Source organism: Hydra viridissima, unplaced genomic scaffold (genome assembly GCF_058129835.1).
Source record: "Hydra viridissima isolate aposymbiotic clone 2 unplaced genomic scaffold, HvirCarnegie_v1 scaffold_7, whole genome shotgun sequence".
Taxonomy (NCBI): Eukaryota; Metazoa; Cnidaria; class Hydrozoa; order Anthoathecata; family Hydridae; genus Hydra; species Hydra viridissima.
The window spans coordinates 5,825,052-5,850,886 of NW_028324306.1; the positions used below are offsets into that span (position 1 = coordinate 5,825,052).

The 25,835-nt window shown below is 32.3% G+C and overlaps 2 pseudogenes; both read left to right on the plus strand.

The window, feature by feature from the left end:
- The first annotated feature begins 1,409 nt into the window (after nucleotides 1-1,409).
- Nucleotides 1,410-24,735, plus strand: LOC145192309 (uncharacterized; annotated as a pseudogene).
- Nucleotides 16,746-18,000, plus strand: LOC145188281 (uncharacterized; annotated as a pseudogene).
- Nucleotides 24,736-25,835: the final 1,100 nt, after the last annotated feature.

The following is a 25,835-nucleotide window of genomic DNA, read 5'->3' on the forward strand; positions in this document are numbered from 1 at the left end:
TAATTTGTACCATCCCAAAAAATTGGTATGATAGAAGTAAGTTAAAAGCCAAAATTTAGGTTATTTTTTAATTATTTTTGACATTGATCACTGGATAAAAATAGGTTTCCTTTTATTTAAAGTTATAATAAAACACTCTAAAGCTATTGATACCACCATTTCTTTTTATAGTCTAAGAATCTGTAATCAATTTCTGCAATATATTTAAATACTGTAAATCTTCTTCTAGCTCGAAAAGAAATAGAAGGCTTTCGAATAAAAAATGCAATTGATTTTCCATACTCAAAAATCCGCTCTAAATTACATAATGATCGCGAGAAAAACAGACGACAAGTAGGTATCAGGGCAAAACTTTCGAATAAACGATGCCAAGACATGAATATGTGGATTGTTACATATGTAATAAAAGTATTTTTTCAAATTGTTTATTTTCTTGTTGTCCCTATTAAAATTGACTAATTGGCATAATATAATCCAAAATTATTCCTCTTATATTCATAATTATAAAAACAGTTTATTAAAGTTTAAGCGCTTAAACTAGTCCTTTGTTTTGTTTTTTTTATTAAAGCGCCACTAATTAAGCATTTTAGAAGATGTCCCCGTAACGTTCACAATAGGCTTATAAACAATGACACGAGGACACGAAATGCAGCAAAATTTTCTAAACTCTTGTATTTAACCTATTCTTAAAAATCAAGTTAAAACACATTTAAATTTATTATTTACTGTTACAACTTTATCGAAAAAACATTTTTATTTCAATTTCAAAATATGTCCCGAAATGTACAAAATTTCTTATGTCCCCGCAATGTGCCTAGAAGCAGTATATATATATATATATATATATATATATATATATATATATATATATATATATATATATATATATATATATATATATATATATATAATAATTATTACACACGTGTATAAATGTCAAAATATATTTTTATTATTTATCATATCGATATACTGTATCTATATCTATATTATTAATAAAGTGTATTTCTTTATTAAAAATACACTATAGATTATACACATCACATATAATGTAACTTTTATAATAAACACCATATAGAATGTGATGTTTACACATCATCTTTTATATGGTGTTCATTATATAAGTTATGTGGTATGTGATGTGTATCTAAAAACTTTATAAATAAAAAGATGCTCATACAATGAAATTTACAAAGTCTAACTTAGTTCAACTAAGTGTAAATTTGTAAAAAAAGTAAATAATTAAAGTAAATAAGTAATCGATGTGCAATCCTACTATTTTATGAAATTGTTGGTTAAAATAATTGTTATAAACCGTAATAAGACGAAAAGGTTTCTTAACTCTATTGAAACACAAATGCTTAGTTTTTATGTTAAATTTACTATTGATTATTATTTTAGGTGAAGAAATTGATGGGTTAGCTTTTTTGGAGTTAAACGCATTATTGCTGCATGCAATGAGCATCAAAATGGGTCAGGCCATTAAAATTCAAGCCATAATTGAGGAAAAAATAATTTATAGGGTTTTTTACAACTGAGTTGTTACTTGTGCACAAAATTTTTTCAAACCACCAATGATTATACTTATCATTTACGAAACACGCACCTGTTGTTTGAACCTTGTTTTTTACGAAGCAATGTTAATGGTTGCATTCGCACATTCACACTTTACAAAGTGTTACGTAAACACATTAAAAAAACTCATATGTGTCATGATACTTTGAAAGAAGTTTTTAACCATTCAGATATCACTATGCAAAATACAGAAAACAAATACTTAGCCGAAGAATACAATGAGGTTTCATATTTTAAAAATTTAACAAAAGAAAGTGTAGCAAAAGAAAGTGTTTTTGTTGCACCTAATTTAGACGAGTATGGTGTTTCACAGGTAGCATTAGAAAGTTTGATGTCTCTGCAATCTTCTAGTTCCATTTCTGTAAGCAAATCTCAGTTCAAAATGAATAGTTTAAATGTGTTGCTAAATGATTTTATTAATTAACTGCTTACTAAGACAGATGTTGTGTTAAAAACATACAGATGTGATACCGCAACATATAATGCTCTTTCAGAAGAATTTAACAATTGGAAAAATCCTTTGAAGGGCATTGATACTCATTATAAACTGTGGAATTATCTTAAACTAAAAGGTCTCTATGTTGAACCTGAAGCACATTCAGTAGGAGATCGGTGGGATGTTAAGCGAGACAGATCAATAAAGCAACAAATCCAGGTGTGTGTGAAAAATAAATTTTACCTTATACCAATTGAGAAAACCTTGAAATTAGTTTTGAAACAACCTGACACTTGGAAAATTTTAAAAAGAGAGAACGAGTCAGCAAATGATATAGCAGAAGATTGGTTAGATAGAAAGCATGGCAGACAGCTAAAAACATATGCCAAACATTATCTTCCTAACAGTATTCATGTTTTTATTCAGATTTATTTTGATGAGGTAGAGAAAACAAATCCGCTTGGATCTAAAACTGGAATACACAAGTTAGGTGCTTTTAATTTTACAAAAAAAAACTTTCCACCAGCTGTAAATTCTGCATTAAGCAATACTCATTTGTTGGCCTTAGCGCATTCGGAAGACATTAAACGGTACACCACTGATCCTGTTATGGAAATTATTGTTCAGCAGTTAAAAGACTTACAAGATGAGGGTTTTACAGTTTTTTGTGATGGAAAAGAGAAAAATATTTGTTGTTTTTTAACACAAATTGTTGGTGATAATTTAGGGCTGTATGCAATACTTAGATACATGGAGAATTTTAGCAGTGCTTTATTTGCTTGCGACTTGTGTATTGCGACTCAGGATGAGATGCAAAAAGTATTTTGTGAGTATTCTCTTACAATGAGGACACAACAATCATATGAGCAATATATTGAGCTGCTTAAAAATGGTACCATTTCATGTAAAGAGTGTGGCATCAAACGGCCATCAACTTTAAAAAATTTGAACTATAACCTTCCTGCTAGTAATGACTCAGCCGATATAATGCATGATTTATTCGAAGGTGTAATTCCGTTTGAAGTCAAGCTATTTTTGGACCTCATAATTTATGACTTGAAACTTATTAATCTCCCTGAGCTTAATTGTCGTATTAATACAATGGATTATGGTCTGGTTAGTAAATCAAAACCCAGTTTTATAAGTGAGTCACATTTAAAAAGTCACAACTTATTGCTTGGAAAACGTTCAGCTCAGATGCTGATTTTGTTTTTACATTTACAATTTATTTTAGCTGATATTGACACAGTAGACATTTTAAAAAGGCGTTTGTACCAATTGCTAAAGCAGCTGACAGAAATTATTTTATTGCCAAACTCTGTACTGTCACATGTTTTGTACTTAAAAGATCTTGTATCAGAGCATCATGAGTTATTCAAAATTTTTTATCCAGATAAAAGACTTTTATATAAACATGACAGAATGGTTCACTATGGTACTATAATAGAAAATAGTGGACCACTTTTACATATGATGGTAATGCGGTTTGAAACAAAGCATATCTTTTCTAAGCATCTTCCTCATATCATTTGTAACTTTAAAAATATAGCGTTTTCTCTCGCAAGCAGACACCAACTTTCTCATGCCTTTGTTTGGATGACTAGATGTCCATTAAAAGGGATTTCAGTTGTTGGAAATGGTACAATTATTTTATCATCAGATATTAAGCATAAGTCATTAATTGTTGGTGAAAAAATAGATGTGTTTACAACTGAAAAAGTAGTCATTTCAAAAGTACAAAACTAAGATGTCTGTACTTTACTCTATTAGTGATGAAGGTGAACCGTCATTTGTTAAAATTGAACAAATATATGTTCATCAAAATGTAATTTATTTCATTGGACTTAATCATCCAGATGTATTGTCATCTAATTCTATCGTATTTCATCCACATGTATTGTCATCTAACTCTATCGTATTGTTGTTCTCTTGATTTAGAGCGTATATTTTTGAGAGCAAGTGACTTAGCAGATTATAAACCTTTCGATGCTGTTCATTGTTTAAAACCTATACGTATATACGAGCATATTATTTTGCGTCACTATTTGTATAATTGCAATGTATTAAAATGATTTTTCATTTTTTAATTATTTGTATATTTTGCTTAAAAGTAAATTCTAATGATAGCAGTTAAAAAAAGATTATCAATGAGTTGCTAAAAATAATATAAGTAGTTTGCTAAACTAAATGTAAAAGTATTTATAACCCACTATAACTTGTCCAAAACAATAAATGTATATATACAAATATATATATATATATATATATATATATATATATATATATATATATATATATATATATATATATATATATATATATATATATATATATATATATATATATATATATATATATATATATATATATATATATATATATATTTATTAGGGTGGTCCCTAATTTTCAAAGTTTGATTTTTGTACAGGGCACCCTTGAATTTTGTTTATATGCATGCATAAAAAATTCACAAAAAAATCAGCTAAATCTGAAAACATTTAGAGGTCCCTACCACATATATAATAGTTAAGTATCATGTGGGGTTCCGTGGCTGCATGTCACTAGTTGTTATGCTGGTGAACTCTTTCACTGCACACTATACCGCCTGCATAATTTATCAATATGGTGTTACTTATCTATTGCTAAATTATCCAGAATGCATTTCACCAGCTGTCAGCCATTTGTAATCAGACACTGACAGACACTCAATATAACAATAATATTTGATGAATCTGAATTAGTGACTACTGACTCTCTCAGGGAAACTTCCGTAACAACTGACCTAGTGGATACTGGATCAAAAGTGAGTGTTTTCTTTGTTTATTTTTGCTTAAATATTAATTTGCCAAATTATATTGATTTAACAATTAATTATTATAAAACAGACAGAATGACCGATCCGCTGTGCTAAATCCATTTTAAATTGTTAATTAATATCAATTGCCTGAGTGCCATAGTATCGAACTTGACTTTTCATTTATGCACATAATTGTGTATTTTATTTATTGGTTTTAGACCTTGTCAGTGTTTTCATATGTCATTGTTGTTTATTTATATTGCATAACATAAACTTTGTCAGTTAGTTTTCTGAGCTCTATAAGTTTTTGTTAGAAATTAATTATAATTTGAATAATTAAATTGGATGGTAACAAATAAAATTTATTATTTTAAGGGAGATGGCCAATGCTTGCTGTAGGACTTCGAAACCAACTACAAGACGAAAAACTGAGTTGTGGCTGATAGGCCAAATGTATGAAATTCTCAGCTCTACAAAGTTACCGTCAAAGAAGGAAGTCATGGCACTTTTCTTCTATTACAAAGAGGCCACCAAACAGACCGTTCGTGAAGCATCACATTCAACAACTAATGACGTTCTTGAAGTGTGGGCTAAAGCCCGCATCCCGACACGGTTGAAGAAACACGTTGTTGAAAAAGTTGAATGTCTGTTCCATGAATATGACAAACTGAAGAAAAATAAGGAAAATAAAGCAAAGCGCTCTGAAAGTCTACTGAAGAAGGAAGAAGAATGGAAGGATGGCTTAGAGAGTCTTTTTGACATTGCTCATGCGGACGCCATGAAGATGATTAGCATGCAGGAGGACAGGGAGTTCCTGTTAGCTCAGCGTGAGGCGGGACGACGTGGTAAGATGGGAAGTGTTGACAAAGCCATGGCCAAAAGAGAAAGAGATGTTCACAGTAGAGAAGAAAACTTCAAGAGAAGAAAAGAGAGAGAAGAACAGGACAGAGTGGCCAGAGAGGAGAAAGCTATTCTTCAGAATTCCGAAAGCGAACAGGAGTCTGGTAATGATAATGAAGCATTTGGTGAGCCATCATCAACCACAACTTCAAAGAGAACTAAACGTAAACGTGGCGCACACAAAATACTGAATGACAGTTAGCAGTATGTCTGGATATGGCAAAGGTCAGTGATAGAAATGCTGCACTAGTCCTGACTCCAGCACTGCTCATGACCCAGCAGAGTTTAATATTAATCGATCGTCCATTCGAAGAGAAAGGATGAAATGTAGGCAGAGAATGGCAGAGAACTTGAAAGCAGAATTCAAGCCAACAGTTCCACTAACAATACGCTGGGATGGGAAATTGCTGGAAGATATCAGTAGCAAAAAAATTGTGGACCGGCTCCCAATCCTCGTGTCTGGACTAGGAGTTGACCAACTTCTTTGTGTACCGAAGCTGCCATCTGGAACTGGAGAAGCTGCAGCAACAGCTGTTTATGATGTAACTGTAGCGTGGGGCATAGCTGATAAAGTCAAGTGCGTGTGCTTCGACACTACTTCCGTCAATAGTGGTCCAAGAAATGGTGCTTGCATCCTACTGGAGCAGAAGTTTGACAAAGATTTGCTCTGGTTTGCTTGCCGTCATCACATTTTAGAAATAGTCTTAGAGGTAACGGTTACTCTTTCTCTTGGCCCTTCAAAGGGTCCAGACATTATGATTTTTAAAAGGTTTTAAAGCAGTTGGGAAATCATTGACTGGTCAAACTTTCAGGCATCTAGTTCGAATGACATCGTGCACAGTGCCGTTTCCAGTGTTGCAAATGAAATTATTGCATTTGCTGAAAACCAACTGCAACAGTTTCAGCCTCGTGATGATTATCGCGAACTGCTAGAGCTGACAATAATGTTTCTGGGAGGCATTCCATCTCAAGGATGCTCATTCAAAGCTCCGGCAGGACTGCATCGAGCCAGATGGATGGCCAAGGCTATTTATTCATTGAAAATATGGATGCTGAGAAGCCAGTTCAAGATGACAAAGAAAGAAGAGAAGGGAATAGCAGACGTGTGTCTTTTCACGGTGACTCTGTATGTCAAGGCCTGGTTTAGAGCGCCGTCAGCGCCATCTTCGCCTCGTGTTGATCTCGAGCTTATCAAGGAGATCGACAAATACAAGGCACAGAATCAAGCAGTCTCTCAGATCGCAATGAAGAAAATTTTAGGACATTTGTGGTACTTGTCAGAAGAACTGATTGCATTGGCTTTCTTTGATGACGAAGTCTCCGATGACACTAAACGTCTGATGGTCAGTGCCCTGCAAGCACCGGGTGCAGAATATCCTTTGAAGAGGATAACTGTTGATCCTACGCTGGTGAGCTCCAAGAACTTGGAAGACTTTGTCACCGAGAGCAGTCGTAGATTCTTCACCATCACTGGTCTACCGTCAACTTTCCTCACCAAAGATATGAAGCTCTGGTCTGCAGATGCTGACTATCAGTTGGCGAAGAACACTGTCAGTAGTATGAGAGTTGTGAATGACATAGCAGAACGTGGAGTTGCCTTAATGGACGAATACAACAAGCTGCACACAAACGATGAGGAGCAGAAACAGTGCCTTCTCTTAATTGTAAAGAAGTACCGCCAGCGATTTCCTGATCGAGCGAAGAATACCCTGGCAATGGACTAACTAGACGGTTTTTGTCACTTTGACAGTCTCAACACAGAAGGACAATAATAATTACAATATGTAACACTGTAACAGTTGTTTAAATGTGCTTCAATAAAGCAATGTTGTGCTCTGTGATCATATTTGTCCTAATCATTCATATTGTAGAATACTGAGCATATGAGCCTTCTGTGGGCACTTTTATAGATATAAACTCAGCGGTAGAGACCCCAAAAATGTATTTTTTTCAAATAAAGTTTTCAGTACAATTATTTTTTCATAAACGTCAACCATTGAAGGGGGTGCCCCCTCAGAAAACTGAAGAAAATTTTTTTTGTAATAAATAAGGACCACCCTAATATTTATATATATATATATATACACACACACACACACACACACACACACACACACACACACACACACACACACACACACATACACACACACACACACATTTTTTGATTTGAACAAGTACATTTTTACTCCTTTAGTAACAAGTACATTTTTACTCCTTTAGCTTGAGAAGTAAATATAAACTTTTTTTTTTTTTTTTGTAGAAAAATGGTATCTACAGCTTTCAGTTTAACTGAAACTTTAAACAACTCTGATGAGTCGGCTTTGTCACCGACACTATCTTCGACAATACAATCTTCACCTGACGTTTTAAATGAGTCTAGAAAAGTTAAATTAAATGTTTCTACTTTTGATGTTCAGGTTGCTTTAAGATTGGATAACATTGACTTTGTAAGTATACCTTAAAAGTAATTTTTTTAAAGTGTTTTGTTCATTATCTTAAACAAATTATAATAAACCAGGATTCCCCCACATTTTTTACAGCAATAAGTTCCTTTTAAAATAAAAAAAATAAACTTTCAACTTATATAAATTAAGATCTTCTTTTTATGTAGAACATACGCACTTTGCTTGATGAACATCAAACAGGTAAGCTTGTTTTGACAGAATATGATTCTACGGGTGCACTTATTAAAAGACGTCAAGATATGATCCACATTGTTGTTAACTCAATGATCTATAGAGTTAGAAATATGTAAGTTTATGTTTATTTCCGTAATATTAAGGAACTATTGACGTAACACTGAAAATTTTTGTTAAATAAAAACTATTTATAAAGTTATTTATGAAAATTTATCAAACATTCGCTTAATATAAATTTGGCAATACAAATATTTCCTTTAAATAAATGTTTTAGGTATCCTTCCATAAAAACCAAATCTAATCTTGCAAAAACTATTATCACTGCCTTTTCAAAGCTACATTCTGGTGGAAAACTTGGATATGTGAGACTATTAGAGACATTTTATAAATTTTTTTTTTCCTTCCTTTTTTTTCTCACTAACACCAAAGGGGCCACCTCAGTCAAGGAATAATAATTAGTAGTTGTAGTATCTTCACAATTTGTTAATTATAAGTTGAGTTGTCTATGAATTAATAAAATCTTATGCTATAAAAAAAAAAACTTTGTAGGAAAACTATTATAGCCCATATACAGAGTATATAGTGCGTAATAAGAAAAAGGTTACTCCTGATGGCCACATAGAAGAGAGACTGAAAACTATGCGTTAACATGTTGGTTATGTACAAGCTCGTCGAAAGAGAGTTATTGTTTCAGCAAAAGAGTTCCACTTGTCCGGTATTTTAATATTAAGTATATTTTACATAAAATCTTTCTTCTTTTAATTAAGGCATTTACCTAATACTCAGTATTATAATTAATTTTCCAAATAAAGCAAATAAACAATCAGCTTATAAATCTGGCTGAAATAAACATTTTATATTTATGCAAATATTGAAAAATAATTTTTTAAATTTATCAAATTAAATTTAGGTGTTATAAATAATATGTATATTTTTGTTATAGCACAGTTTTCCAAAGAAGAACTAAGTATAATAGGAGAGTTGAGATTTGATGACTTTGAAAGAAAGTTGGACTATATTGAAAAAACTTCATGCTCTCGGCGAAAATTGATTGTGAATTATTGGCCAACATTTGATGATTTACTCAAAACATTTACGCCATTAAAAGTTCTAGCCGTACACGTAAGAATAAAAATTACCCTATTATCATTAAAATTTTTCACCAAAAAATATTTAAAATTATTCAATCACAAAAATTAAGTTTATTGTAGTTCATACAAGATATATCTAAGATGCATCTTGTATGAATTACAAGATACATCTTAAATTACAAGATCCATGCAAAACCTATACGACAAAAAAATATTTAAAAATTACAAGATGATCTTGTAACTTTTAACTATAATTTTGTAATATAGGTTTGTCTAAAGTATTCTTAGGTTTTGCTAAAGTAAAATTGAAGAAAACGATTTTACAAGCAATCTTATACTATATTCTTATCTTAGTTTCAGAAGGATTTCTGTTGCAATTTCCCCGAGTCAAATGGTTTTTTGGCTCATTGGGAGCAAATAACGCCACTTGTTATCTCTTGGGCAAGGCAAAAGACAAATTCGATGGTGAAGCAGATTCTAGCTGAGCTTGATATGCAAGACAACCCTTCTATAGGTATCTTAGTGTTATAAAACAATATTGCAGGGTGTATTTGATATGTAAAATCATTATAATTTTTTATAAATTAATAAAATGATTTCAACAACAAATTTGTTTTTTTTAAAAGCAGGAATTGAAATGGATTTGGCATTCTTATTACTCCCCTTTATAATTAAAGTGCCATCAAAGAACAAAAGTTGTGCATCAGCTGCTGAAGTTGCAGAACATTTCATTCAATTTTATCCGGTATATTGGAATAATAGATTTCTAATAGATATAAATTTTTACATATATGCATAAATTCTTCTAATAGGTATAAATATATGTTATAAATGTTATAATAATGTTATAAATTATACATGTTATAATAATATGTTATAAGTTATTCATATATGTAAAGTTATTCTAATAGCAATACCAGACATGAATTTTTATACTAGACAAACTGTAACGAAAACATTTAGTTCTTAATAAATGATGAAAGAAAAAGTATAGTTTTGATAGTTTAGGTCGAAAATTTAATTTGTAAAATGGAAATTTTTATTTCTCCATTTTTCATATACTTTATACTAAGAGTAGTCGATGGTTATAATTTCTATGATGCTTTTACTCTAATGAATGCATTGGACAATACATTTATTTGACTTGATATTAAAAAAACTATCATGTATTATCACTTAACATTATTATTACTTGAGCTGAAGAACAAATTTGTGAAAATAGAAATAATTTTAACTGTTGTAATAACCCAATTTATTTTTGGCAATTTTATCTAATTCTTCATCGACCGTTTAAATCATGTGAGTAAATGTTTTGTTTCAGTTTTGATGAAATATAATTCTTACTATTTTATAACTATTTTTGCTATTTCAGATTATTTGGAATGTCTCAGAGACGGAAGTGCTATAACGATCCTAACAAGTTCTGTTACATTTGCGGGAGGTTTATGTTTAAAGGAGATGAGCGTTCCATTACACCTCGAGTTAAGACCCTGTATTATGCTTATTTCAAGATGAAACTAGGGGATGAGGACAAGGTTTTCGCCCCACATAAGATCTGTGTTAAGTGTCTGTCTAACCTGTCCCTGTGGTCTAAGGGTAAATTGAAGAGAACGCCTTTTTCCACACCTATGTCGTGGCGCGACCAAAAAGATCATTTAACTGATTGCTATTTTTGTTTGACTCACACAGCGCAATTTACCGGAAGGACAGCTAACAACATAATTTACCCTGACTTACCATCAGCGATAAGACCGAGAGCATATGATGAGGGAGAAGAGCTTCCTATGTTTTCTTCTGATCTTTTCAATATTGTTTTGAGTGATGATAATGATGATGATGATGTGCCGAACATGAAGAAGAGCGATGAAGATGATGATGATTGGCTGCCTAACGACGAACCGAAGTCTATCAGCCAGAGACAGCTAGACTTGTTTGTTAGAAGACTTGGCCTGTCCATACAGGATGCGTGTTTGGCTGGTTCAATGCTAAGAGAATTCGGTGTCCTTGCTAAGGAAACGAGAACGTCTGTTTATAAGACAAGAGACGCAGCTTACGTGCCATTTTTTAAGAGAAGTGAAAACAATAACTTTGTATTTTGTTGTGATATTCCTGGTTTGTTGATGAAGATGGGTATCTATACACAAGTGGAAAATGACTGGTGGTTGTTCATCGATGGCAGCACAAGAAGTGTAAAGGCAGTCCTTTTGCATAATGAGAACGCATATCCAGCCATCCCCATTGCTTACTCAATTACAGCAAAAGAATCTTATGAAACTATGAAATCTATTTTGCAGCTTGTTCGTTATGACACATTTTAGTGGAGAGTTCGCTCGGATCTGAAAGTTGTAGGTCTGCTGACAGGAATGCATGGAGATTACGTGAAATACACATGCTTCATATGTTTGTGGGAGAGCCGCGCTAAACATGAGCATTATATCAGGAATGAGTGGCCAGCACGAGGCAATGCGACCCTTGGTGTTCACAATATTCGCTGTGAGCCACTTGTTCAGTCTGACAAAGTTATTGTACCTCCATTGCACATAAAACTTGGCCTGTTTAAAAACGTTGTTAAGGAATTACACTCTGACAGCGAACCGATGAAAATCATAAAGGAGACTTTTCCAAAACTGTTACTTGCAAAAGTTAAGGAAGGAGTATTCATTGGACCAGACACTCAAAAACTTTTGAAAATCCAACAGTTTACTGATTCCTTATCCCCGATTGAGCTCAGAGCACGGAAGGCTTTGAAAGACTGTGTGGAGAACTTTCTGGGTAAGTATCTGAAAGTTTTAGGAATTAAGTGCCTTATACTTGTATTCTATCAAAGAATTTCTTCTTTGCTCTCATTTATTCAGGCAAGCACCTTTCGGACGGCTATAAAGACATCATCTCAGAACTGTTATCAGCCTTCAAAGAAATGAATGTGCACATGTCCCCAAAGATTCACTTTTTGCATAGCCATTTGGACTTTTTCCCCAAGCATTTTGAGAGAAACATTACAGACGAGCATGGAGAACGTTTCCACCAAAAGATTTCAACTATTGAGCATCGCTACCAGGGGCGCGCCGATGAGAGAATGATGGCTGACTTCTGCTGGCTGACTTACAATCCTATTTAGTTTGTCTTTTGTCAATTATACACTCATATACCTTAACAACATCGCTTAGTTTTATTACAAAAATGGGAAAACCGGTACCTCTAGTTTACCAAAAAATGGTTCGACCCTGACAAATTTGGCTATGCATTTGGTCTTCAGGGCCATCCAAAGAACATTATTTTCGTTTCAAACCTCTTGTACAAAGTGAAAAGTGAAAAATGTCTAGTAGTGTAGATATAAATTTATACTTGTACATTTTTCTGTATAGCAATGATAATAACATGTAAAGTTATTTAATATATTATTGTGCATAATTCTACAAACTTAATATTATACCTAATATATTAATTATAATATTAAGTTTATAGTAATATGTACAATAATATATATTTAATAACTTTACATATTATTAACATTGCTATACAAAAAATGCCCCGTTGAGAGTCGGACTATCAAAGGAAGGGGAATACATAAATATTCTGACTTAAGATTATTTCGAGTTAAGCGAAGTTCTCGGTAAACCGTGATACCGGTAACTTTGTATACAGCTATTCACGAAAGTTTAAACGATTGCAGAACTTTCAAATCTGATTTTCGGTTTTTCTTGAATAAAAATCTAACGGAAATAGATATCAAAATAATTATTTTTGGAATTTGGTAAATAGGTTATTTGTTAAAAGAATAAAAAAAGTAGGCTTTGACTCATTACCGTTTACTCAGAAATTTCATTAAAAGGTAGGTGATAAAAATTAAGAGGTTTCACAAAAGTTTAAACAATTTTATTTAGGATCAATTATTTGCTAATCAATTAATAAATCCGCTGCGAAATTTTTTTTCGCAGCGAATTTATCAATTAATTAGCAAATAATTAAGTAGTTTTTCAATCAAAAAATTCATCACAACATCATCAGGCAGCTTTAAATTCATTAAAAATCAACTTAAAATATTGTAAATTTCAAATTAATTTCAATTGCGTGCAAATGGGTCGAAAATCAGTTTCTAGTGACAACAAATGGCAAGTTATTGGTATGGCGCGGACAAAAAATCACACAAACGTTCAAATAGGCAAAATACTTAACATTTCTGAATATTGCGTTAGAAAAACCATCAAAACCTGGGAACTTACCAAGGACGTCTCCGACATGCCGCGTACTGGGAGACCATCCAAATTCAGCAACCGTGACAAAAATGGTATATTCAGAATGAGCAGAGAAAACCCCAGACTCAGCTACAAAAAGCTAGCACAAATCTTCAATGAGTCAAAAAATAATCCAAAAGTTAGCAGAGAACTCGTGAGACGAACATTGTCGGACAAAGGTATTGGAACGTACTTAGCTGCTAAAAAAACCTATTCTTTCAATCACGAATAAACGAAAACGACGAGTGTGGTCCAAAGAAAGGCTGGAATGGTCTGTAGAACAGTGGGAAAAAGTTATTTGGAGTGATGAAGCTAACTTTCAAGTTGTAAACCGCAAAGGAAGAATCTATGTCAAAAGATTTGCAACTGAGAAATATTCAGACAGGTTTTTGCAACATCGTCGATAAGGCGATGGAGGTTCGGTTGGCATCTGGGGATGTTTTTCTCACAAAGGTATAGGCTTCTGTGAGCAGTATGAAGGCCGAATTAATCAATACACCTACAAGAACACATTGGAAACGTGTTTAGTTCCATCAATCAGACACTTGTATGGCAGAAGCAAGCAATTCATCTTTCAACAAGACGGGGCTTCAGCTCATACAGCACACTCAATCAAAGAATATTTTTTGAAAAAAAAGTTCAATGTGATGCCCTGGTGCCCTAGATCACCAGATCTCAACCCAATCGAAAATATTTGGTCTTGAATCGACAATCAACTAACATACCATGAAATTCAATCAACTCAGCATTTAAAGCAACTTTTGAATGAGTACTGGCTGAAGGTACCTCGCGTGATGTTCATGAAATTAGTTGAATCAATGCATAAACGAGTTTTTCTTTGCTATAAAAACAAAGGAGGACACTTCAAATATTAATTTCGTTTTTTTTTTTCATTTTTTGTTCGAATGTTGCAAATCGTTTGAACTTTTGTGCTTCTTATTTTTCCTATAAGATTTTTTGTAATTGCTTTTTTCTAACTAAATATTAAAATTTTTATAACATGTTCATTAGGGTGGTTCAAAAATAGGTCATTGTAAAATTTCAACTAGAGTGGAACCTTATAAGGTGCCCAGATATTGGTTTTATATATAAAATTTTTTTTTTATTTTATTTCCGTTATTGTTCAAGGGTGGCCCACGGGCCCTAAACTTTTTAATTTTGATGATTTTTATCAATTTTTCAGAAATTTCAACGCCCGTGGGCCACCCTAAATCAATGGGAAAAAAAAATCATCAGTAAACTCAGAATGAGTAATAGAAACAAATAAAAATGCATTCTTAATAAAATTTTTTATGTAAAAATTCTGAATGAACCTGAAAAAATTAGGAAAACCGAATGTTTTGCTTTTTCAATCATTTTCTTTTGTAATTTCAATCATTTTTTTTATCATTTTTTACAGTGAAAATCTCATAATAATGGATAGAAAATCATTTACCAGTGTAAATAATATTTTTTTTTAGATAACTTAAAGTTAATTAAGATGAGTTAGAAGACAATCTAGACTTCAATTTACTCTATAACTCACGTATTTTCTCAGCGTACAACAGTACTGAGTACAACTGTAAACATTTATTCCAAACTGGCAATAAGATAGCAAGCGACGTCAATCAAGTGTTTGAATAATAGCAAAACTTAAAAATAAATGCAAGTGAATATCTAAGAAATATGTTTATTCTTAAATATGAAAATATATAAAGTTAAATTATGTTATGTATTATTATTTCTTTTATAATTAAATAGATAAAATGCCAAAATTTCATGGAAAAAAAAGCAAAAGGGCCGATGAAATATTCTTAGTTGGTAAATCAAGGGACTCACTTCCATCTAAGCAATTTGCCACAGGAGAAGAGATTATTAAGTATTATCTTCACCTTCGTAAAATCATACCTTATGCTGCTCTGAGAAATCTTGTCTGCTGTGCCAACAGTAATGGTTTTACACAAATCTGTCCAGAAGATAAGAATCACTGCTGTATTATGTCTAAATTGGTGGTTCCTTGGAAGCTTGGGGGTATAAAACTCGTGATGTACAGAATTCTCTTAGGTTTGTTTCATTAATTTTAATATAATTTGTAATTACTTGACGATAAGTCTTTCATCATTAATTATTAATTTAAGGAAGCAAGTTGAAACATTGCTGAATAACTACAAGAAGCTGCAATCTCATAGGAATAGAGAAAAACCAGCAGAAATCATGAAGAGGGAGAACTTTGTAACAGAATCTAAGAAGGTATTTTGGATAGGATATAACATAGAAATATTAATTGAAGACATAAAACAGGACAGAAAAAGAAAAGCTGAAGCCAAGAAAGAACATATCAAATTCTTGAAAATGCAAAAGGAGAAAAGGACAGGTTACATAGGACCTACTGACACCAGCTTCAAAAAGGCAGCTGAGAGAGCTTCTAAAAAGATTTGTGGAGATGTGAGTGAGAAATCTGATAAGCAGTTGGTGGAAAACCATGATGAATTAGATACTTCTGTTGATTCATTAAGTAATGCAGGTGATGCTGATGAAAGTGATCTGGATGAGTTTGTTTCCACAAATGTTCAGGCTAAAGAAAATAGTGCATTTTTACCTAAAGATATTCTCAGGCGTACTGCTATAACTGCTGCAGGTGAAGGTCTTTCAGTGAATCAGCACACTGCTATTATAAGCAGTGTAATAGCTCTCTCAGGAGGAAATGTTGGTGAATATGTTGTCTCTAAATCATCCTCGCTCAGAGCTATAGAACATGTGATCAATTCAGAAGCTGAAAAGATTCGACAGTACATCAAGGACCTGGCCAACTCTGGTCATAAATTGATTTCTGTTCATTTTGATGGAAAGATAGTAAAAGAATATACAGGAAATATTTCATTTACTCAGAATAGACTTGCTATACTAGTGAAAGTTAATGGAAAAGCTGAGTTACTTGGTATTCCTCCTATTGATTCAGGGACTGGAGAACAGCAGTTCATTGCTATTTATGATCTTCTAGAGAATTATGGTCTCACTAACCAAGTACAATGTATCTGTTTTGATACCACTGCATCAAACACTGGAAGGCTCCAAGGTGTAAATACCTGAATGTCAGAAAAGGTAGGACCGCCACTTCTTCTCCTTGCATGCCGACACCATGTTCTGGAACGTCATATTACTCACTTCTGTAAGATGTACCCAAGTAGTAAATCTACAGGACCAGATAACCAGCTGTTCAAAAAAATCAAGTCAGTCTGGAATGATCTAGAGAAAGATATACTGCCCCTGAAGAGGATTGAAACTCCACCTGAAACCTGGATAAACCAACAGCAACAGGAATCTGAACAGTTCTACAGAGACTTAATTAACAATAAGACATAAAAGAAGGTAAAATGAATTATTCATTCTAGTATATTATTTTTCTGCTAACTATTTATTTATATTTTATTACTATTTGTATATATTTTAATGTTTAAAAACAAAAACTAATAAAATACAGGATGGGAAATCAAGAAAAGATTACCAGGAGTTAGTTGAGCTCTCTTTAATGATTGTTACTAAGGAGGAGAGGTTCAGGTTTTATATGCCTGGACCTGTACACCATGCCAGGTTCATGGCTAAAGCCTTGTACTATCTGAAAATGTACCTTCTACTCGATCACATTCCTAGTCTAACTAAAGAGAACAAAGAGGAAATATCTGATATGGCTATGTTTGTCAGTATATTTTATGCTAAATGGTTCCTAAGAGCTGAGTTGCCAGCTGCTTCTCCATATCAGGTAAAAATAATAAGGGTTTAGAATGAAAATAAATATAAAAACATGTAAACTATAATGATAGAATATTTCTTATTTACATTAAATTTTCTATAGGATATAAAAGCCCTCTGGGAAATGAAGAGGTTTATAGAAACAAATCTTCCTGGAGCTACTGAAGTAGTCCAATCAATGTCAAAGCATGACTGGTACTTAAGTCCAGTTCTAGTTGTGTTTGCTTTAGCTGATAAGAATTACCCTGATAGAGACGAGTTAGCTCAGAAACTCTATAGTACTCATTTGGACAGACCCAATGTCTTCAAACTGGAGCGTATTGAAGTAGATAAGAAGGTTCTTCACTCACTAGACTACTCCCAAGATCAGCCTCCATCCCTAGCATCTCTTGTTACTGAGCAATCTTGGCTAATCTTTGATAAGATTGGCCATGGGAAGGGGGAAGTTCAGTGGCTTAAAACCCCTTCACAGTTCTGGGAGCTGAATGATTTTTATCTAGAGTTTGAGACTACCATCAAATTTCTAGATGTAGTCAATGATTCTTCTGAGAGAGCTATCAAATTGGTTCAGGAGCTTATTATGAAATCCAATTAGGAGGAAAAGAGGCAAAATATGTTCTTCTTTAACCATGTCTACAAGAGAAGTAAACAAGGATCCAAGAAGAACGATCTTGCAGCAAATGCTATTTCCAGCATTATTTGACTTTTTAGTCAACAAAACTGTACCATGATCAACAAAATAAAGGATTTTTTAAAAATATTTTCTCAAATTTATATATAAAATGCAATATTGTGGTATGATATTTAAAACTTTTGATGGTTTAACTGTAAAAAATGTCATTATAAGAAAATGATTGAAATTACAAAAGAAAATGATTGAAAAAGCAAAACATTCGGTTTTCCTAATTTTTTCAGGTTCATTCAGAATTTTTACATAAAAAATTTTATTAAGAGTGCATTTTTATTTGTTTCTATTACTCATTCTGAGTTTACTGATGATTTTTTTTTTCCCATTGATTTAGGGTGGCCCACGGGCGTTGAAATTTCTGAAAAATTGATAAAAATCATCAAAGTTAAAAAGTTTAGGGCCCGTGGGCCACCCTTGAACATTAACGGAAATAAAAAAAAAAAAAATTTTATATATAAAACCAATATCTGGGCACCTTATAAGATTCCACTCTAGTTGAAATTTTACAATGACCTATTTTTGAACCACCCTAATGTTCATATTCATTTTAAAGCTAATTGTTTTTTCTTCGAAGTCGATATCGTTTTACAGTTTTTCTTTGTTAAACAAAAACCAAACATACTTGATAAAAATTCTGCAATCGTTTAAACTTTCGTGAATAGCTGTATAACGGGTGACAACTAAAAAACGAGACTGGATTTAAAGACACATTTCTTCTCAAAGGAATAAGATTTTAAAAATAGGAAAACTGTTTTAGAAGGTATTTTTATTCTAGTTTTTAAATATTTTATGTATTTTTAGTTTTTATAGAAAAATGAATAAAAAAATAAATTCAAAACAAGAAGATATTAGAAAACGTGTGTATGAACTTTATTCAAATTACAAAAATGCTGGTAAAAAGTTCACTTATGACCACTTTAAAGTTGAGAATATACCTAAAAGTACTATCTACAAGATAATTAAACGTGCTGAAAGTGAATCTGGGTACAAAAGAGTTCAAGGAAGTGGAGTAAAAGCTAAAAAAATGACCAGGAAAAACATTGAAAGGCTCAAACTCATGTTTGACCATAAAGACGGAGTTTCTCAACGACAAGCAGCTAAGAAGTTCAACTATACTCAGCAACACATTAGTAAAACATTAAAAAAAAGAACAAATATTAAGTCAAGAAAAAAAATGACGAATCCAAAACGCTCTGACCAGCAAAAAGCAGCAGCTAGAACGAAGTGCAGTCGATTGTGTCAGAAATTCAAAAATCGTAAACCAATCATTGACGATGAGTCTTATTTCACGTTAAATCACTCCATTATCAATGGAAATGATATATTTTATACTAGTGATGTAAAATCTACTCCATCTACAGTTAAATACCAAACAAAACAAAAGTTTCAAAAGAAATTACTTCTATGGATTGCTTTTTCTGAAAATGGAATTTCTCGGCCTTATTTTGTACCAAGTGGACTGGCTGTAAATCAAAAAAATCTATTTAAACAAATGTATTAAGAAGAGACTTATTCCATTCATCAATAAGTATCATTCAGATGGTGCATATGTATTCTGGCCAGATTTAGCATTATCTCACTATGCAAAAACATTAATCATGTACCTAAACAAGGAAAACGTGCATTATGTTGAGAAAGCGGATAACCCTGCAAACTTGCCAGAATGTCGTCCTATCGAAAATTTTTGGAGTATTTTGAAAGGCCTTGTCTACAAGAATAATTGGCATGCAGAAAATCTTAAAAAATTACGTTCTAGAATCAATTATTGCCTTAATAAAATTGATATTGAGCTCCTACGGAGCCTAGCTCAGTCTATACCAGGCCTAGTTGATAAAGTCAGAAGAAATGGTTTAATTGAGAACAACTGATTATATATATAAAAACTAGAATAAAAATACTTTCTAGAACATTTTTCCTTTTTGTTTTATCCTACTTCTTTAAAGAGATATGTGTCTTTAAATCCAGTCTCGTTTTTTAGTTGTCACCCGTTATACAGATTTTCAATCCTTCTTTTACTCTCTCTCTCTCTCTCTCTCTCTCTCTCTCTCTCTCTCTCTCTCTCTACATACATACATATATTTAGAGAAAATTCAATGGGAATTGAAAATCTGTCCGACTTACGATGGGTCCGAGTTAACAGGATTCTACTGTATGTTTAGTTATTAAATATAGTAAATATAGTATTAGTTCTAAGTTGTATGTGCTGATATTTATATTTATTATGTATTAAAATTACATTTTTTAAATGACTTATTTTAATTTCCTTACTGCGTCTAAATAGGCATCAACTCCGATGGAAGTTGTGATTCAAAGTCTTATTCACAAGCATCCTTTAGTCATAGCTTTGGGTGCTCATTGTATTGTCGAACAATTACTTATTGTTACAGAGTGTTGAGCTATTCCTGTCAACAGATGTATATCTTATGCTGTGAACATACTGATTAAACTTTATTTTTTAATGAACATGGAGTATGCGGAACGATGTAGCCATATATTGTACTTTCTCCAATATACCGTGTTTGGTTACCAAGATGAAACGCATCTATCGAGAGAAGCCAGTGACTTGTCGCTTTACCTAAGACAGAAGAGACTTAATTTTAAAGTGCTGAAACATTTATATTTTAATAGCTATTTCCTATATTGCTTTGTTAAGCGTAAATTTGTAATAATTATAAATTTAAGTATATTGACTTTCTGAAAATCAAATAACATGAGAGCAACAAGTTTATAAAATCATTTTTTAAACATGATTCCATTGTTCTTGCAATGAAAAAGAATTTCGACGAACTATCTTTTTCACCTTCTTCAAATAAAACTATGACATTTTTAACAACTAATTGCAAAACATGTCCATGCACCTTATCGATTGAATGTTTAAACAAACTTTTAAAGAATTTAGACAGTTGCGTACGTTAATGGCGTTTTCTGATACTATAATAATTATTTTAAGGTACAACTTGTTCGTCAATGCATAACATTTCAGTTGGAACAAATAATTTAAAACGTTCTTTTAAAGCATCTATTAAAGGACGAATTTTAAAAATTTTGTCTTGACAGTTTTCTGACATATTCAAATTATTATTGCAATGCAAAAACCTCTTGATACGCTCGAATCGTCGAATGTTCATAACATTTGTTATAGGCTCATATTGAAGAATTATGTCCCATTAATCGCGTGTATCAGGCATTTCTACTATTGACATTGAAAAAGGTATACCAATAAATACTTCCAACTCTTCTGATGAAAGATTAAGAGGTTTAGTGATGTCAAATTCGACTGCGTATATGTTACTTTCTTCTACGATGAGCGTGATGAGATCGTAGCTTATATCTCAAAAATACTCCATTGGCTGCCGCTCAGGCAATATTCCGAGAGTTGGAACCCAAGTGAAAAGAATTTTTTTGACAAAAATATTACATGGCTCTTTTATTTTCCATTCCAATAGTTTAGACTTTTTTGGCTTTAATTTGGTTTCAATAGCACTTGTTTTTTGGATTAAAGCAATGTGTGCTATTGGAAAAAGTTGGTCATTATTTTCCAAAAATGAATCATCAAACTGTTTCTAGTTCCAAATCAGTATCTAACTCTATTTCTGGTTCCGAATCAATAAGTTCACAATCTAATTTATTATCATTTAGTACAACTGATTCGTTACTTTCAGAAGATAAATCACTTTCCTCTAATACTGCAGGATTTAAAATTGGTCTAAGTAGAACTGATTTAGTTTTTGACCATAAAACTTATAAGTATCCATCTAAGTAAGTAAAAAATAATGCCTATAGTAATGTCGTTTATTAGATGAATTTAATATAAGACTTTCTGTTAATGCGCAATGTTGCCTGAAGTCAACAAAACACGTTTTCAAAAAAAACTTTGCAGTTTGACTTTTTAAGCGGGTATGCGCAATATTGCTTTAAAGCAACGAAGGTTCAAATTGTATTTAAAAACTCGTTTGATGAAAAATTAATGTGAAAGATATGTAAGATCACATTAAATATGTTAGTAAACAAATTAGTCAATTTTTGAACTGCAAAAAGATGGTATATTTTTGACCTTATTAACAAACACGCAGAAATTGTATCTTAAAAAAATGAAAAGCTAATTAACATGAGAATTCAAAGAATAAACTTTGGTGTCTGTTTATTTTGATTGGTTAAATACTGAACTAAAGTTATCAGCATCCTTTTTATTATAAAATATTACTTTAATTAAAATTTTAAACCATTTTTCGGTATGTCGACTACAGGCAACTCAGGGCTACAAGAGGTTAACGAGAGCTTTGCTTTATTCGGACATTCGCTAAGGCGGACAAAAAATATATACCTCTTCAGAGTCCGAGTAAACGGGATTCTACTGTATCTTTTGATCATTTGACCATTGTGGTTTCTAACGGGATTCTATTGTATCTTCATATTATTTGACCATTGTGGTTGAGTACCCAAGTTTTCAAAATATATAACTTTAGAAGATTCTGGAGATAATTATTTTACTGGATATAGCCAAATTTTAAGCAAATACTTTTTTGAAAACAGGAATTATTAAACATTATTACCAACTGGAGAATGCTGTTAGTTTGGTTACTATTAATGAAACAGATTAGACATAGAACTCACAGAACTATAGACGAACTGGAAAGATTCCAATGCGAATCACCGTACAACATGTGCTTAATATATTAGTAGGTCTTTTATATCCTCATTCATTCAATTCTATCTGTTCATAAGAACCCATGGTATTCTTGGGTAAAATCATCTTTCAAATAACATTTACCGCCCCGTAACATAGGAAAAGAACTCTTCACAGACGAAGCAATATCCTTTCGGATTTACGATTCAAAGCACCAGTTAACCCAGTATGAAATGCGAGCAGCATTCGGATCTTTAAAATTCTTTTCGTTAACACCGAAAATCTGATTCTCCAAACCAGGAGCAACCTTTAATGTCTTACGAGGATTGACCTTTCGGTCTACTTTGAGGTCCATTAGAACTAAGCCCATGCGGAATTTGAAAATAAAAATCGTCCCCCATGTGTAAATTAAATCATCGTATGGCACCCGCACAATGTCCAAAAATACCAAACATAAATTATAATCAACACATTCATTATATAAGTTTATACAAGCACTTTTACCACACCAATCGGACTATACACCTGCAATAAAACAAAACAATACAAAAAAAAGCAAGACTAAACATCACAAAAATTTATATATATATATATATATAAAATGATATCAAACGTATACTTGGTCTCAATCAATGGATATGTACGCAAAATGCCACTGATTGGTTTAAGATAATCACTGAAAAACACCTGTATAAGTTTCTTATCTTTGACAGAAATGACTTCTACCCTTCAATCAATGAAAATCTTTTAAACAACGCAATTAGCTTTGCTGAGAAGCACGTAACAATTAATAATGATCAAAAAATGATTATCAAACACGCAAGAAAATCGATACTCTTTAATAATGATCAAGTTTGGGTCAAAAAGAAAAGCGGTTTGTTTGATGTTACCATGGGTGCTTTTGACGGTGCCAAGGTTTGTGAACTTGTTGGCATTTTCCTACTTTTCCAACTATCGCAACATTATAACAAAGCTGATTTTGGACTATATCGAGACGATGGTTTAGCTATATTTAAAAACACCAGCGGCACGCAAATGGAAAGAATAAAAAAGCACTGTGCTCAAATCTTCAAAGACAATGGCTTACTTATTTCCATCCAATGTAATTTGAAAATTGTCAATTATCTTGACGTCACTTTAAACCTCAATGACTGCTCTTTCCGGCCTTATAGTAAACCTGAAAATGTTTTAAGCTATATTCATGCTGAATCCAACCATCCTCCTAACATTTTAAAGCAGATCCCGCATTCCATCGAGCTACGATTGTCTGCCAATTCATCTAGCGAACAAATCTTCAGAAATTCATCTTATATGTATGAGGAAGCCTTAGAAAAATCAGGTTACGACCAAAAGCTTATATACATCCCCAATTTACAACCTGTTAACAACAAAAGTCGTAAGCGAAGAATTATCTGGTTCAATCCTCCTTACAGCAAAAATGTTTGCACAAATATAGGAAAGCGGTTTTTAAACCTGGTCGAGAAACATTTCCCAGTAACCCACAAACTCCATAAGATTTTCAATAGAAATTACATTAAAGTGATCTACAGCTGCATGCCGAACATAAAAGACATCATATATTCCCACAACCAAAGCATTCTGCAAAAAAACCAGCAGCAAAAAAACCCCAACATTACAGAAAAAACCTGTAATTGCATCAATAAAACTAAGTGTCCTTTACATCAAAATTGTCTTAAAAAAAACATAGTCTACCAAGCCACCATCTCTTCCAGCAACCCAGTAATGAAAGAAAAAATATATTACGGCATCAGCGAAACACCTTTCAAACTAAGGTATGCGAACCACCAAAAATCCTTTAACATTGAAAAATATAAGAACGACACAGAACTATCGAAAGAAATATGGAAAATGAAAGAAGAAAATTACACACCTATTGTTAAGTGGAAGATAATCAAACATTGCAAATCGTACAACCCGGCCACAAAATGTTGCATGCTATGCCTGCATGAGAAGTACATGATTATTATGTTTAATGAAGGTACGTTATTGAATAAGAAGAACGCATTGGTTTCAAAATGCAGGTATAGAAATAAATTTCTTCTTTCGAAATTTGATACTGGTGACTAGGCCTTTATTATTTCTTTCTTTTCTTTTCTTTTCTTTCTTTCTTTCTTTCCTTTCTTTTCTTTCTTTCTTTTCGTTCTTTTCTTTCTTTTCTTTCTTTCCTTTTCTTTTCTTTTCTTTCCTTTCTTTTCTTTTCTTTATTTCTCTATTGCTTTCTTTCATTTCTTTACTTCTTTATTGCTTTCTTTCTTTCTTTCTTTCTTTTCCTCCTCTTTTTCCTAATATGACGTCAGAGCACACAATACAGTAATTTTTGCAATTTGTAACGGTTTTTATAGATTTTTGATTTGTATTTCATGGCTGATGATTGCCGCTAGGCATGAAACTTTAAGTACCATACATAGTTGTTGTTTCTTCGTTTTATATATATATATATATATATATATATATATATATATATATATATTAGGATGATCCAAATAAACTTTTACTTTTTGTTATTCCTAAGGTCTAAATGTGTTCATTTATGAAAGAAAACATTGTACCAAAAAAATCAGCCAAATCGGTTAATATTTAGAGGTCGCGCTGGAGCGAGCTTTATACCCCTCTAAAATTGGAATTTTCAAAAGTTCAGTAAAATATTGACCTTCGTTTTATGTGCACATTTCGGTTATTTATCGTTCGATTTTAATAAAATAAAAACGAAAATAAAGCTCTTATTACGCATAATAATTTTTGTTAAACAACATTAAACAACATTAAACAACAACAGCTGCTCATTGTCGCCTGGTTTGTTTAGCTCTCAATGTTGATTTTTTTGCATCTGGTAAGACAGCCCTGTTTTCTGCAACTAAATTTAGCACATACTTTTGCTGCTCTTCATCTTTTGTTAAGACAGCATTAAAGCCTTGTACTAACTTCACCCCTCTTTCGGTGCAATCATTAACAACTTTAAGAGACTTAACTACTTCTTTAGAGTTGGCATACGACTCATTGTTTTTCCAGTTTGAAGGATCTTCTTCAAGAAAGGACCAACTTTTAATTGAATAAATAAGTTTTGCCATCCACCGAGCATAATGGAAGGCTCCAG